Here is a 17186-nt window from a genome sequence, read left to right on the forward strand (position 1 = left end):
ATCTGAGTACTTCTTCATTTACTCAAGTACAATATCTGAGTACTTCTACATTTACTACAATATCTGAGTACTTCTACTTTTACTACAAGATCTGAGTACTTCTACTTTTACTACAAGATCTGAGTACTTCTACATTTACTCAAGTACAAGATCTGAGTACTTCTACATTTACTACAAGATCTGAGTACTTTTACTTTTACTACAAGATCTGAGTACTTCTAATTTTACAACAAGATCTGAGTACTTCTACTTTTACTACAAGATCTGAGTACTTCTACTTTTACTCAAGTACAATATCTGAGTACTTCTACTTTTACTACAAGATTTGAGTACTTTTACTTTTACTCAAGTACAATATCTGAGTACTTCTACTTTTACTACAAGATCTGAGTACTTCTACATTTACTCAAGTACAAGATCTGAGTACTTCTACATTTACTACAAGATCTGAGTACTTCTACATTTACTCAAGTACAAGATCTGAGTACTTCTTCATTTACTCAAGTACAAGATCTGAGTACTTCTACATTTACTACAAGATCTGAGTACTTCTACTTTTACTACAAGATCTGAGTACTTCTACTTTTACTCAAACATAATATCTGAGTACTTCTACTTTTACTACAAGATCTGAGTACTTCTACTTTTACTCAAGTACAAGATCTGAGTACTTCTACATTTACTCAAGTACAAGATCTGAGTACTTCTTCATTTACTCAAGTACAAGATCTGAGTACTTCTACATTTACTACAAGATCTGAGTACTTCTACTTTTACTCAAGTACAAGATCTGAGTACTTCTAATTTTACTACAAGATCTGAGTACTTCTACATTTACTCAAGTACAATATCTGAGTACTTCTTCATTTACTCAAGTACAAGATCTGAGTACTTCTACATGTACTACAAGATCTGAGTACTTCTACATTTACTACAAGATCTGAGTACTTCTACTTTTACTACAAGATCTGAGTACTTCTACTTTTACTCAAGTACAATATCTGAGTACTTCTACATTTACTACAAGATCTGAGTACTTCTACTTTTACTACAAGATCTGAGTACTTCTACTTTTACTCAAGTACAATATCTGAGTACTTCTACATTTACTACAATATCTGAGTACTTCTACATTTACTCAAGTACAAGATCTGAGTACTTTTTCATTTACTCAAGTACAAGATCTGAGTACTTCTACATTTACTACAAGATCTGAGTACTTCTACTTTTACTACAAGATCTGAGTACTTCTACTTTTACTCAAACACAATATCTGAGTACTTCTACTTTTACTACAAGATCTGAGTACTTCTACTTTTACACAAGTACAATATCTGAGTACTTCTACTTTTACTACAAGATCTGAGTACTTCTACATTTACTCAAGTACAATATCTGAGAACTTCTTCATTTACTCAAGTACAATATCTGAGTACTTCTAAATGTACTACAAAATCTGAGTACTTCTACTTTTACTACAAGATCTGAGTACTTCTACTTTTACTACAAGATCTGAGTACTTCTACATTTACTACAAGATCTGAGTACTTCTACATTTACTACAAGATCTGAGTACTTCTACTTTTACTACAAGATCTGAGTACTTCTACTTTTACTACAAGATCTGAGTACTTCTACTTTTACTCAAGTACAAGATCTGAGTACTTCTACTTTTACTGCAAGATCTGAGTACTTCTACATTTACTCAAGTACAAAATCTGAGTACTTCTACATTTACAACAAAATCTGAGTACTTCTACATTTACTCAAGTACAAGATCTGAGTACTTCTTCATTTACTCAACAAAATCTGAGTACTTCTACTTTTAATACAAGATCTTAGTACTTTTACATTTACTCAAGTACAAGATCTGAGTACTTCTACATTTACTACAAGATCTGAGTACTTCTACTTTTACTACAATATCTGAGTACTTCTACTTTTACTACAAGATCTGAGTACTTCTACATTTACTCAAGTACAAGATCTGAGTACTTCTACATTTACTACAAGATCTGAGTACTTCTACATTTACTCAAGTACAAGATCTGAGTACTTCTACTTTTACTCAAACATAATATCTGAGTACTTCTACTTTTACTACAAGATCTGAGTACTTCTACTTTTACTCAAGTACAAGATCTGAGTACTTCTACATTTACTCAAGTACAAGATCTGAGTACTTCTTCATTTACTCAAGTACAAGATCTGAGTACTTCTACATTTACTACAAGATCTGAGTACTTCTACTTTTACTCAAGTACAAGATCTGAGTACTTCTAATTTTACTACAAGATCTGAGTACTTCTACATTTACTCAAGTACAATATCTGAGTACTTCTTCATTTACTCAAGTACAAGATCTGAGTACTTCTACATGTACTACAAGATCTGAGTACTTCTACATTTACTACAAGATCTGAGTACTTCTACTTTTACTACAAGATCTGAGTACTTCTACTTTTACTCAAGTACAATATCTGAGTACTTCTACATTTACTACAAGATCTGAGTACTTCTACTTTTACTACAAGATCTGAGTACTTCTACTTTTACTCAAGTACAATATCTGAGTACTTCTACATTTACTACAATATCTGAGTACTTCTACATTTACTCAAGTACAAGATCTGAGTACTTCTTCATTTACTCAAGTACAAGATCTGAGTACTTCTACATTTACTACAAGATCTGAGTACTTCTACTTTTACTACAAGATCTGAGTACTTCTACTTTTACTCAAACACAATATCTGAGTACTTCTACTTTTACTACAAGATCTGAGTACTTCTACTTTTACACAAGTACAAGATCTGAGTACTTCTACTTTTACTACAAGATCTGAGTACTTCTACATTTACTCAAGTACAATATCTGAGTACTTCTTCATTTACTCAAGTACAATATCTGAGTACTTCTAAATGTACTACAAGATCTGAGTACTTCTACTTTTACTACAAGATCTGAGTACTTCTACTTTTACTCAAGTACAATATCTGAGTACTTCTACTTTTACTACAAGATCTGAGTACTTCTACATTTACTACAAGATCTGAGTACTTCTACTTTTACTACAAGATCTGAGTACTTCTACTTTTACTACAAGATCTGAGTACTTCTACTTTTACTCAAGTACAATATCTGAGTACTTCTACTTTTACTGCAAGATCTGAGTACTTCTACATTTACTCAAGTACAAAATCTGAGTACTTCTACATTTACAACAAAATCTGAGTACTTCTACATTTACTCAAGTACAAGATCTGAGTACTTCTTCATTTACTCAACAAGATCTGAGTACTTCTACTTTTAATACAAGATCTTAGTACTTTTACATTTACTCAAGTACAAGATCTGAGTACTTCTACATTTACTACAAGATCTGAGTACTTCTACTTTTACTACAAGATCTGAGTACTTCTAATTTTACTACAAGATCTGAGTACTTCTAATTTTACTACAAGATCTGAGTACTTCTACTTTTACTACAAGATCTGAGTACTTCTACTTTTACTCAAGTACAATATCTGAGTACTTCTACTTTTACTACAAGATTTGAGTACTTTTACTTTTACTCAAGTACAAGATCTGAGTACTTCTACATTTACTCAAGTACAAGATCTGAGTACTTCTACATTTACTACAAGATCTGAGTACTTCTACTTTTACTACAAGATCTGAGTACTTCTACTTTTACTCAAGTACAATATCTGAGTACTTCTATTTTACTACAAGATTTGAGTACTTTTACTTTTACTCAAGTACAAGATCTGAGTACTTCTACTTTTACTACAAGATCTGAGTACTTCTACTTTTACTCAAGTACAATATCTGAGTACTTCTATTTTACTACAAGATTTGAGTACTTTTACTTTTACTCAAGTACAAGATCTGAGTACTTCTACATTTACTCAAGTACAAGATCTTAGTACTTCTACATTTACTACAAGATCTGAGTACTTCTACATTTACTCAAGTACAAGATCTGAGTATTTCTTCATTTACTCAAGTACAAGATCTGAGTACTTCTACATTTACTACAAGATCTGAGTACTTCTACATTTACTCAAGTACAAGATCTGAGTACTTCTACATTTACTACAATATCTGAGTACTTCTACTTTTACTACAAGATCTGAGTACTTCTACTTTTACTCAAGTACATTATCTGAGTACTTCTACATTTACTACAAGATCTGAGTACTTCTACATTTACTCAAGTACACGATCTGAGTACTTCTTCATTTACTCAAGTACAATATCTGAGTACTTCTACATTTACTACAAGATCTGAGTACTTCTACTTTTACTCAAACATAATATCTGAGTACTTCTACTTTTACTACAAGATCTGAGTACTTCTACTTTTACTCAAGTACAAGATCTGAGTACTTCTACTTTTACAACAAGATCTGACTACTTCTACATTTACTCAAGTACAATATCTGAGTACTTCTTCATTTACTCAAGTACAAGATCTGAGTACTTCTACATGTACTACAAGATCTGATTACTTCTACTTTTACTACAAGATCTGAGTACTTCTACTTTTACTACAAGATCTGAGTACTTCTACTTTTAATCAAGTACAAGATCTGAGTACTTCTACTTTTATTACAAGATCTGAGTACTTCTACTTTTACTCAAGTACAAGATCTTGTACTTCTACGTTTACTACAAGATCTGAGTACTTCTACTTTTACTCAAGTAAAAGATCTGAGTACTTCTACATTTACTACAAGATCTGAGTACTTCTACTTTTACTCAAGTACAAGATCTGAGTACTTCTACTTTTACTACAAGATCTGAGTACTTCTACATTTACTCAAGTACAAAATCTGAATGCTTCTACATTTACTACAAGATCTGAGTACTTCTACTTTTACTACAAGATCTGAGTACTTCTACTTTTACTCAAGTATAATATCTGAGTACTTCTACTTTTACTACAAGATCTGAGTACTTCTACATTTACTCAAGTCCAAGATCTGAGTACTTCTACATTTACTACAAGATCTGAGTACTTCTACTTTTACTACAAGATCTGAGTACTTCTACTTTTACTCAAGTATAATATCTGAGTACTTCCACTTTTACTACAAGATCTGAGTACTTCTACATTTACTCAAGTACAAGATCTGAGTACTTTTACATTTACTACAAGATCTGAGTACTTCTAATTTTACTACAAGATCTGAGTACTTCTACTTTTACTACAAGATCTGAGTACTTCTACTTTTACTCAAGTACAATATCTGAGTACTTCTATTTTACTACAAGATTTGAGTACTTTTACTTTTACTCAAGTACAAGATCTGAGTACTTCTACTTTTACTACAAGATCTGAGTACTTCTACTTTTACTCAAGTACAATATCTGAGTACTTCTATTTTACTACAAGATTTGAGTACTTTTACTTTTACTCAAGTACAAGATCTGAGTACTTCTACATTTACTCAAGTACAAGATCTGAGTACTTCTACATTTACTACAAGATCTGAGTACTTCTACATTTACTCAAGTACAAGATCTGAGTATTTCTTCATTTACTCAAGTACAAGATCTGAGTACTTCTACATTTACTACAAGATCTGAGTACTTCTACATTTACTCAAGTACAAGATCTGAGTACTTCTACATTTACTACAATATCTGAGTACTTCTACTTTTACTACAAGATCTGAGTACTTCTACTTTTACTCAAGTACATTATCTGAGTACTTCTACATTTACTACAAGATCTGAGTACTTCTACATTTACTCAAGTACACGATCTGAGTACTTCTTCATTTACTCAAGTACAATATCTGAGTACTTCTACATTTACTACAAGATCTGAGTACTTCTACTTTTACTCAAACATAATATCTGAGTACTTCTACTTTTACTACAAGATCTGAGTACTTCTACTTTTACTCAAGTACAAGATCTGAGTACTTCTACTTTTACAACAAGATCTGACTACTTCTACATTTACTCAAGTACAATATCTGAGTACTTCTTCATTTACTCAAGTACAAGATCTGAGTACTTCTACATGTACTACAAGATCTGATTACTTCTACTTTTACTACAAGATCTGAGTACTTCTACTTTTACTACAAGATCTGAGTACTTCTACTTTTAATCAAGTACAAGATCTGAGTACTTCTACTTTTATTACAAGATCTGAGTACTTCTACTTTTACTCAAGTACAAGATCTTGTACTTCTACGTTTACTACAAGATCTGAGTACTTCTACTTAAGTAAAAGATCTGAGTACTTCTACATTTACTACAAGATCTGAGTACTTCTACTTTTACTCAAGTACAAGATCTGAGTACTTCTACTTTTACTACAAGATCTGAGTACTTCTACATTTACTCAAGTACAAGATCTGAATGCTTCTACATTTACTACAAGATCTGAGTACTTCTACTTTTACTACAAGATCTGAGTACTTCTACTTTTACTCAAGTATAATATCTGAGTACTTCTACTTTTACTACAAGATCTGAGTACTTCTACATTTACTCAAGTCCAAGATCTGAGTACTTCTACATTTACTACAAGATCTGAGTACTTCTACTTTTACTACAAGATCTGAGTACTTCTACTTTTACTCAAGTATAATATCTGAGTATTTCCACTTTTACTACAAGATCTGAGTACTTCTACATTTACTCAAGTACAAGATCTGAGTACTTTTACATTTACTACAAGATCTGAGTACTTCTAATTTTACTACAAGATCCGAGTACTTCCACTTTTACTCAAGTACAATATCTGAGTACTTCTACATTTACTAAAAGATCTGAGTACTTCTATATTTACTACAAGATCTGAGTACTTCTACATTTACTCAAGTACAAGATCTGAGTACTTCTTCATTTACTAAATTACAAGATCTGAGTACTTCTACATTTACTACAAGATCTGAGTACTTCTACATTTACTCAAGTACAAGATCTGAGTACTTCTACATTTACTACAATATCTGAGTACTTCTACTTCTACTACAAGATCTGAGTACTTCTACTTTTACTACAAGATCTGAGTACTTCTACATTTACTCAAGTACAAGATCTGAGTACTTCTACATTTACTACAAGATCTGAGTACTTCTACTGTTACTACAAGATCTTATTACTTCTAATTTTACTACAAGATCTGAGTACTTCTACTTTTACTACAAGATCTGAGTACTTCTACTTTTACTCAAGTACAATATCTGAGTACTTCTACTTTTACTACAAGATTTGAGGACTTCTACTTTTACTCAAGTACAAGATCTGAGTACTTCTACTTTTACTACAAGATCTGAGTACTTCTACATTTACTCAAGTACAAGATCTGAGTATTTCTTCATTTACTCAAGTTCAAGATCTGAGTACTTCTACATTTACTACAAGATCTGAGTACTTCTACTTTTACTACAAGATCTGAGTACTTCTACTTTTACCCAAGTATAAGATCTGAGTACTTCTACTCTTACTACAAGATCAGAGTACTTCTACATTTACTCAAGTACAAGATCTGAGTACTTCTACATTTACTACAAGATCTGAGTACTTCTACTTTTACTACAAGATCTGAGTACTTCTACTTTTACTCAAGTACAATATCTGAGTACTTCTATATTTACTACAAGATCTGAGTACTTCTACATTTACTCAAGTTCAAGATCTGAGTACTTCTTCATTTACTCAAGTACAAGATCTGAGTACTTCTACATTTACTACAAGATCTGAGAACTTCTACTTTTACTACAAGATCTGAGTACTTCTACATTTACTCAAGTACAAGATCTGAGTACTTTTACATTTACTACAAGATCTGAGTACTTCTAATTTTACTACAAGATCCGAGTACTTCCACTTTTACTCAAGTACAATATCTGAGTACTTCTACATTTACTAAAAGATCTGAGTACTTCTACATTTACTACAAGATCTGAGTACTTCTACATTTACTCAAGTACAAGATCTGAGTACTTCTTCATTTACTAAATTACAAGATCTGAGTACTTCTACATTTACTACAAGATCTGAGTACTTCTACATTTACTCAAGTACAAGATCTGAGTACTTCTTCATTTACTCAAGTACAAGATCTGAGTACTTCTACATTTACTACAATATCTGAGTACTTCTACTTCTACTACAAGATCTGAGTACTTCTACTTTTACTACAAGATCTGAGTACTTCTACATTTACTCAAGTACAAGATCTGAGTACTTCTACATTTACTACAAGATCTGAGTACTTCTACATTTACTACAAGATCTGAGTACTTCTACTTTTACTACAAGATCTGAGTACTTCTACTTTTACCCAAGTATAAGATCTGAGTACTTCTACTCTTACTACAAGATCAGAGTACTTCTACATTTACTCAAGTACAAGATCTGAGTACTTCTACATTTACTACAAGATCTGAGTACTTCTACTTTTACTACAAGATCTGAGTACTTCTACTTTTACTCAAGTACAATATCTGAGTACTTCTATATTTACTACAAGATCTGAGTACTTCTACATTTACTCAAGTTCAAGATCTGAGTACTTCTTCATTTACTCAAGTACAAGATCTGAGTACTTCTACATTTACTACAAGATCTGAGAACTTCTACTTTTACTACAAGATCTGAGTACTTCTACTTTTACTCAAACACAATATCTGAGTACTTCTACTTTTACTACAAGATCTGAGTACTTCTACTTTTACTCAAGTACAAGATCTGAGTACTTCTACTTTTACTACAAGATCTGAGTACTTCTACATTTACTCAAGTACAATATCTGAGTACTTCTTCATTTACTCAAGTACAAGATCTGAGTACTTCTACATGTACTACAAGATCTGAGTACTTCTACTTTTACTACAATATCTGAGTACTTCTACTTTTAATCAAGTACAAGATTTGAGTACTTCTACTTTTACTAAAATATCTGAGTACATCTACTTTTACTCAAGTACAATATCTGAGTACTTCTACATTTACTACAAGATCTGAGTACTTCTACATTTACTCAAGTACAAGATCTGAGTACTTCTTCATTTACTCAATTACAATATCTGAGTACTTCTACATTTACTACAAGATCTGAGTACTTCTACTTTTACTGCAAGATCTGAGTACTTCTACTTTTACTCAAGTACAATATCTGAGTACTTCTACTTTTACTACAAGATCTGAGTACTTCTACTTTTACTCAAGTACAAGATCTGAATACTTCTACGTTTACTACAAGATCTGAGTACTTCTACATTTACTCAAGTACAAGATCTGAGTACTTCTACATTTACTACAAGATCTGAGTACTTCTACATTTACTCAAGTACAAGATTTGAGTACTTCTACTTTTACTACAAGATCTGAGTAATTCTACATTTACTCAAGTACAATATCTGAGTACTTCTTCATTTACTCAAGTACAATATCTGAGTACTTCTACATTTACTACAATATCTGAGTACTTCTACTTTTACTACAAGATCTGAGTACTTCTACTTTTACTACAATATCTGAGTACTTCTACATTTACTCAAGTACAATATCTGAGTACTTCTACATTTACTACAAGATCTGAGTACTTTTACTTTTACTACAAGATCTGAGTACTTCTAATTTTACAACAAGATCTGAGTACTTTTACTACAAGATCCGAGTACTTCTACTTTTACTCAAGTACAAGATCTGAATACTTCTACGTTTACTACAAGATCTGAGTACTTCTACATTTACTCAAGTACAATATCTGAGTACTTCTACATTTACTACAAGATCTGAGTACTTCTACATTTACTCAAGTACAAGATTTGAGTACTTCTACTTTTACTCAAGTACAAGATCTGAGTACTTCTACATTTACTCAAGTACAATATCTTAGTACTTCTTCATTTACTCAAGTACAATATCTGAGTACTTCTACATTTACTACAATATCTGAGTACTTCTACTTTTACTACAAGATCTGAGTACTTCTACTTTTACTACAAGATCTGAGTACTTCTACATTTACTCAAGTACAATATCTGAGTACTTCTACATTTACTACAAGATCTGAGTACTTCTACATTTACTACAAGATCTGAGTACTTTTACTTTTACTACAAGATCTGATTACTTCTAATTTTACAACAAGATCTGAGTACTTCTACTTTTACTACAAGATCTGAGTACTTCTACTTTTACTCAAGTACAATATCTGAGTACTTCTACTTTTACTACAAGATTTGAGTACTTTTACTTTTACTCAAGTACAATATCTGAGTACTTCTACTTTTACTACAAGATCTGAGTACTTCTACATTTACTCAAGTACAAGATCTGAGTACTTCTACATTTACTACAAGATCTGAGTACTTCTACATTTACTCAAGTACAAGATCTGAGTACTTCTACATTTACTAAAAGATCTGAGAACTTCTACTTTTACTACAAGATCTGAGTACTTCTACTTTTACTCAAACACAATATCTGAGTACTTCTAGTTTTACTACAAGATCTGGGTACTTCTACTTTTACTCAAGTACAAGATCTGAGTACTTCTACATTTACTCAAGTACAATATCTGAGTACTTCTTCATTTACTCAAGTACAAGATCTGAGTACTTCTAAATGTACTACAATATCTGAGTACTTCTACTTTTACTACAAGATCTGAGTACTTCTACTTTTAATCAAGTACAAGATTTGAGTACTTCTACTTTTACTAAAATATCTGAGTACATCTACTTTTACTCAAGTATAATATCTGAGTACTTCTACATTTACTCAAGTACAAGATCTGAGTACTTCTACATTTACTACAAGATCTGAGTACTTCTACATTTACTCAAGTACAAGATCTGAGTACTTCTACATTTACTACAAGATCTGAGTACTTCTACTTTTACTACAAGATCTGAGTACTTCTACTTTTACTCAAGTACAATATCTGAGTACTTCTACTTTTACTACAAGATCTGAGTACTTCTACTTTTACTCAAGTACAAGGTCTGACTACTTCTACGTTTACTACAAGATCTGAGTACTTCTACATTTACTCAAGTACAAGATCTGAGTACTTCTACATTTACTACAAGATCTGAGTACTTCTACATTTACTCAAGTACAAGATTTGAGTACTTCTACTTTTACTACAAGATCTGAGTACTTCTACATTTACTCAAACACAATATCTGAGTACTTCTAGTTTTACTACAAGATCTGGGTACTTCTACTTTTACTCAAGTACAAGATCTGAGTACTTCTACATTTACTCAAGTACAATATCTGAGTACTTCTTCATTTACTCAAGTACAAGATCTGAGTACTTCTAAATGTACTACAAGATCTGAGTACTTCTACTTTTACTACAAGATCTGAGTACTTCTACTTTTAATCAAGTACAAGATTTGAGTACTTCTACTTTTACTAAAATATCTGAGTACATCTACTTTTACTCAATTATAATATCTGAGTACTTCTACATTTACTCAAGTACAAGATCTGAGTACTTCTACATTTACTACAAGATCTGAGTACTTCTACATTTACTCAAGTACAAGATCTGAGTACTTCTACATTTACTACAAGATCTGAGTACTTCTACTTTTACTACAAGATCTGAGTACTTCTACTTTTACTCAAGTACAATATCTGAGTACTTCTACTTTTACTACAAGATCTGAGTACTTCTACTTTTACTCAAGTACAAGGTCTGACTACTTATACGTTTACTACAAGATCTGAGTACTTCTACATTTACTCAAGTACAAGATCTGAGTACTTCTACATTTACTACAAGATCTGAGTACTTCTACATTTACTCAAGTACAAGATTTGAGTACTTCTACTTTTACTACAAGATCTGAGTACTTCTACATTTACTCAAGTAAAATATCTGAGTACTTCTTCATTTACTCAAGTACAATATCTGAGTACTTCTACATTTACTACAATATCTGAGTACTTCTACTTTTACTACAAGATCTGAGTACTTCTACTTTTACTACAAGATCTGAGTACTTCTACATTTACTCAAGTACAAGATCTGAGTACTTCTACATTTACTACAAGATCTGAGTACTTTTACTTTTACTACAAGATCTGAGTAGGCTACTTCTAATTTTACAACAAGATCTGAGTACTTCTACTTTTACTACAAGATCTGAGTACTTCTACTTTTACTCAAGTACAATATCTGAGTACTTCTACTTTTACTACAAGATTTGAGTACTTTTACTTTTACTCAAGTACAATATCTGAGTACTTCTTCATTTACTCAAGTACAATATCTGAGTATTTCTTCATTTACTCAAGTACAAGATCTGAGTACTTCTACATTTACTACAAGATCTGAGTACTTCTACTTTTACTACAAGATCTGAGTACTTCTACATTTACTCAAGTACAAGATCTGAGTACTTCTACATTTACTACAATATCTGAGTACTTCTACTTTACTACAAGATCTGAGTACTTCTACTTTTACTCAAGTACAAGATCTGAGTACTTCTACATTTACTACAAGATCTGAGTACTTCTACATTTACTCAAGTACAAGATCTGAGTACTTCTTCATTTACTCAAGTACAATATCTGAGTACTTCTACATTTACTACAAGATCTGAGTACTTCTACTTTTACTACAAGATCTGAGTACTTCTACTTTTACTCAAACATAATATCTGAGTACTTCTACTTTTACTACAAGATCTGAGTACTTCTACTTTTACTCAAGTACAAGATCTGAGTACTTCTACTTTTACTACAAAATCTGAGTACTTCTACATTTACAACAAGATCTGAGTACTTCTACATTTACTCAAGTACAAGATCTGAGTACTTCTTCATTTACTCAAGTACAATATCTGAGTACTTCTACTTTTACTACAAGATTTGAGGACTTCTACTTTTACTCAAGTACAAGATCTGAGTACTTCTACTTTTACTACAAGATCTGAGTACTTCTACATTTACTCAAGTACAAGATCTGAGTATTTCTTCATTGACTCAAGTTCAAGATCTGAGTACTTCTACATTTACTACAAGATCTGAGTACTTCTACTTTTACTACAAGATCTGAGTACTTCTACTTTTACCCAAGTATAAGATCTGAGTACTTCTACTTTTACTACAAGATCAGAGTACTTCTACATTTACTCAAGTACACGATCTTAGTACTTCTACATTTACTACAAGATCTGAGTACTTCTACTTTTACTACAAGATCTGAGTACTTCTACTTTTACTCAAGTACAATATCTGAGTACTTCTATATTTACTACAAGATCTGAGTACTTCTACATTTACTCAAGTTCAAGATCTGAGTACTTCTTCATTTACTCAAGTACAAGATCTGAGTACTTCTACATTTACTACAAGATCTGAGAACTTCTACTTTTACTACAAGATCTGAGTACTTCTACTTTTACTCAAACACAATATCTGAGTACTTCTAGTTTTACTACAAGATCTGGGTACTTCTACTTTTACTCAAGTACAAGATCTGAGTACTTCTACATTTACTCAAGTACAATATCTGAGTACTTCTTCATTTACTCAAGTACAAGATCTGAGTACTTCTAAATGTACTACAAGATCTGAGTACTTCTACTTTTACTACAAGATCTGAGTACTTCTACTTTTAATCAAGTACAAGATTTGAGTACTTCTACTTTTACTAAAATATCTGAGTACATCTACTTTTACTCAAGTATAATATCTGAGTACTTCTACATTTAATCAAGTACAAGATCTGAGTACTTCTACATTTACTACACGATCTGAGTACTTCTACATTTACTCCAGTACAAGATCTGAGTACTTCTTCATTTACTCAATTACAAGATCTGAGTACTTCTACTTTTACTACAAGATCTGAGTACTTCTACTTTTACTCAAGTACAATATCTGAGTACTTCTACTTTTACTACAAGATCTGAGTACTTCTACTTTTACTCAAGTACAAGGTCTGACTACTTCTACGTTTACTACAAGATCTGAGTACTTCTACATTTACTCAAGTACAAGATCTGAGTACTTCTACATTTACTACAAGATCTGAGTACTTCTACATTTACTCAAGTACAAGATTTGAGTACTTCTACTTTTACTACAAGATCTGAGTACTTCTACATTTACTCAAGTAACATATCTGAGTACTTCTTCATTTACTCAAGTACAATATCTGAGTACTTCTACATTTACTACAATATCTGAGTACTTCTACTTTTACTACAAGATCTGAGTACTTCTACTTTTACTACAAGATCTGAGTACTTCTACATTTACTCAAGTACAAGATCTGAGTACTTCTACATTTACTACAAGATCTGAGTACTTTTACTTTTACTACAAGATCTGAGTACTTCTAATTTTACAACAAGATCTGAGTACTTCTACTTTTACTACAAGATCTGAGTACTTCTACTTTTACTACAAGATTTGAGTACTTTTACTTTTACTCAAGTACAATATCTGAGTACTTCTACTTTTACTACAAGATCTGAGTACTTCTACATTTACTCAAGTACAAGATCTGAGTACTTCTACATTTACTACAAGATCTGAGTACTTCTACATTTACTCAAGTACAAGATCTGAGTACTTCTTCATTTACTCAAGTACAAGATCTGAGTACTTCTACATTTACTACAAGATCTGAGTACTTCTACTTTTACTACAAGATCTGAGTACTTCTACTTTTACTCAAACATAATATCTGAGTACTTCTACTTTTACTACAAGATCTGAGTACTTCTACTTTTACTCAAGTACAAGATCTGAGTACTTCTACATTTACTCAAGTACAAGATCTGAGTACTTCTTCATTTACTCAAGTACAAGATCTGAGTACTTCTACATTTACTACAAGATCTGAGTACTTCTACTTTTACTCAAGTACAAGATCTGAGTACTTCTAATTTTACTACAAGATCTGAGTACTTCTACATTTACTCAAGTACAATATCTGAGTACTTCTTCATTTACTCAAGTACAAGATCTGAGTACTTCTACATGTACTACAAGATCTGAGTACTTCTACATTTACTACAAGATCTGAGTACTTCTAATTTTACTACAAGATCTGAGTACTTCTACTTTTACTCAAGTACAATATCTGAGTACTTCTACATTTACTACAAGATCTGAGTACTTCTACTTTTACTACAAGATCTGAGTACTTCTACTTTTACTCAAGTACAATATCTGAGTACTTCTACATTTACTACAATATCTGAGTACTTCTACATTTACTCAAGTACAAGATCTGAGTACTTCTTCATTTACTCAAGTACAAGATCTGAGTACTTCTACATTTACTACAAGATCTGAGTACTTCTACTTTTACTACAAGATCTGAGTACTTCTACTTTTACTCAAACACAATATCTGAGTACTTCTACTTTTACTACAAGATCTGAGTACTTCTACTTTTAAACAAGTACAAGATCTGAGTACTTCTACTTTTACTACAAGATCTGAGTACTTCTACATTTACTCAAGTACAATATCTGAGTACTTCTTCATTTACTCAAGTACAATATCTGAGTACTTCTAAATGTACTACAAGATCTGAGTACTTCTACTTTTACTACAAGATCTGAGTACTTCTACTTTTAATCCAGTACAAGATCTGAGTACTTCTACTTTTACTACAAGATCTGAGTACTTCTACTTTTACTCGAGTACAATATCTGAGTACTTCTACTTTTACTACAAGATCTGAGTACTTCTACTTTTACTCAAGTACAATATCTGAGTACTTCTACTTTTACTACAAGATCTGAGTACTTCTACTTTTACTACAAGATCTGAGTACTTCTACTTTTACTCAAGTACAAGATCTGAGTACTTCTACTTTTACTGCAAGATCTGAGTACTTCTACATTTACTCAAGTACAAAATCTGAGTACTTCTACATTTACAACAAAATCTGAGTACTTCTACATTTACTCAAGTACAAGATCTGAGTACTTCTTCATTTACTCAACAAGATCTGAGTACTTCTACTTTTAATACAAGATCTTAGTACTTTTACATTTACTCAAGTACAAGATCTGAGTACTTCTACATTTACTACAAGATCTGAGTACTTCTACTTTTACTACAAGATCTGAGTACTTCTAATTTTACTACAAGATCTGAGTACTTCTACTTTTACTACAAGATCTGAGTACTTCTACTTTTACTCAAGTACAATATCTGAGTACTTCTACTTTTACTACAAGATTTGAGTACTTTTACTTTTACTCAAGTACAAGATCTGAGTACTTCTACATTTACTCAAGTACAAGATCTGAGTACTTCTACATTTACTACAAGATCTGAGTACTTCTACTTTTACTACAAGATCTGAGTACTTCTACTTTTACTCAAGTACAATATCTGAGTACTTCTATTTTACTACAAGATTTGAGTACTTTTACTTTTACTCAAGTACAAGATCTGAGTACTTCTACATTTACTCAAGTACAAGATCTGAGTACTTCTACATTTACTCAAGTACAAGATCTGAGTATTTCTTCATTTACTCAAGTACAAGATCTGAGTACTTCTACATTTACTACAAGATCTGAGTACTTCTACATTTACTACAAGATCTGAGTACTTCTACATTTACTCAAGTACAAGATCTGAGTACTTCTACATTTACTACAATATCTGAGTACTTCTACTTTTACTACAAGATCTGAGTACTTCTACTTTTACTCAAGTACATTATCTGAGTACTTCTACATTTACTACAAGATCTGAGTACTTCTACATTTACTCGTGTACACGATCTGAGTACTTCTTCATTTACTCAAGTACAATATCTGAGTACTTCTACATTTACTACAAGATCTGAGTACTTCTACTTTTACTCAAACATAATATCTGAGTACTTCTACTTTTACTACAAGATCTGAGTACTTCTACTTTTACTCAAGTACAAGATCTGAGTACTTCTACTTTTACTACAAGATCTGACTACTTCTACATTTACTCAAGTACAATATCTGAGTACTTCTTCATTTACTCAAGTACAAGATCTGAGTACTTCTACATGTACTACAAGATCTGATTACTTCTACTTTTACTACAAGATCTGAGTACTTCTACTTTTACTACAAGATCTGAGTACTTCTACTTTTACTCAAGTACAATATCTGAGTACTTCTACTTTTACTACAAGATCTGAGTACTTCTACTTTTACTCAAGTACAAGG

Source organism: Notothenia rossii, assembly GCF_949606895.1.
Source record: "Notothenia rossii genome assembly, contig: scaffold_24, whole genome shotgun sequence".
NCBI lineage: Eukaryota > Metazoa > Chordata > Actinopteri > Perciformes > Nototheniidae > Notothenia > Notothenia rossii.